Here is a 1494-nt window from a genome sequence, read left to right on the forward strand (position 1 = left end):
AAAAAAAAAGAGAGAGAAATTAATCCAGGAGCAGGAAAGGAGAATTCGAGACCTGAGTGATACAATCAAGCGGAACAACATCTGTATCATAGAAATTCCTGACGAGGAAGACAGAGAGAAAGGTCCTGAAGGGATACTAGACCAGATTATAACTGAAAATTTCCGAAATCTGGGAAAAGAAATAGACATTCAAATTCAAGAGGCACAAAGAACCCCCTTAAGATGTAACTTGAATCAGCCTTTGGCACGACATATCATAGTGAAACTGGCAAAATATAAAGATAAAGAGAGAATTCTGAGAGCAGCTAGGGAGAAAAGGGCCCTCACATACAAAGGGAAACCTATCAGAGTGGTTACGGACCTATCTAATGAAACCTGGCAGGCCAGGAAAGAATGGCAGGAAATCTTCAATGTGACGAGCAGAAAAAATATGCAGCCAAGAATCCTCTACCCAGCAAGCCTGTCTTTCAAAATAGGAGAGATAAAGGATTTCCCAAATAAACAAAAATTGAGAGAATTCATGACCACCAAACCAGCCCTACAGGAAATCCTAAGAGGGACTCTATAAGGGAAATGTTGCAAAGAATAAAAGGTGCCAGAGACACCACTATAAGCATGAATTCTAGGGAGAACACAATGACTCTAAACCCACATTTTTCAATAATAACACTGAATGTAAATGGACTGAATGCTCCAACCAAATGACACAGGGTAGCAGAATGGATCAAAAAACAAAACGAATCTATTAGTTGTCTACAAGAGATTCATTTTTGACCAGAAGACACCGTCAGGTTGAAAGTAAAGGGATGGAGAAATAGCTATCATGCGACTGGAAGCGAAAAGAAAGCTGGAATAGCCATCCTTATATCAGACAAACTGGACTTTAAAGTAAAGGCAGTAACAAGAGATGAAGAAGGACATTATATAATAATTACAGGATCTCTCCATCAGGAAGAGCTAACAATTATAAATATCTATGCGCCATATTTGGGAGCACCCAAATACATAAAACAATTAATCACAGAAAGAAATAATCTCATTGACAAAAATGTGCTAATTGCAGGGGACTTTAATACTCCACTGACAGCAATGGATAGATCAACCAGACAGAAAATCACTAAAGAAACAATGGACCTGAGTGACACATTGGAACAGATGGAACTGATAGATATATTTAGAACTCTGCATCCTGAAGATAGGAAATTCACCTTCTTTTCAAGTGCACACGCCACATTCTCCAAGATTGATCACATACTGGGGCATAAAGCAGCCCTCCATAAGTATAAACAAATAGAGATCATACCATGCACTTTCAGATCACAATGCTATGAAACTTGAAATTAACCACAGGAAAAAGTCTGGAAAACCTCCCAAAATGTGGAGGTTAAAAACCACCCTACTAAAGGATGATTGCGTTAATCAGGCAATTAGAGAAGAAATTAAAAAATATGGAAACCAATGAAAATGAAAATACAACAATACAAAATCTCTGGG

The sequence above is a fragment of the Suricata suricatta genome, chromosome 3, assembly GCF_006229205.1.
Source record: "Suricata suricatta isolate VVHF042 chromosome 3, meerkat_22Aug2017_6uvM2_HiC, whole genome shotgun sequence".
NCBI classification, from domain to species: domain Eukaryota; kingdom Metazoa; phylum Chordata; class Mammalia; order Carnivora; family Herpestidae; genus Suricata; species Suricata suricatta.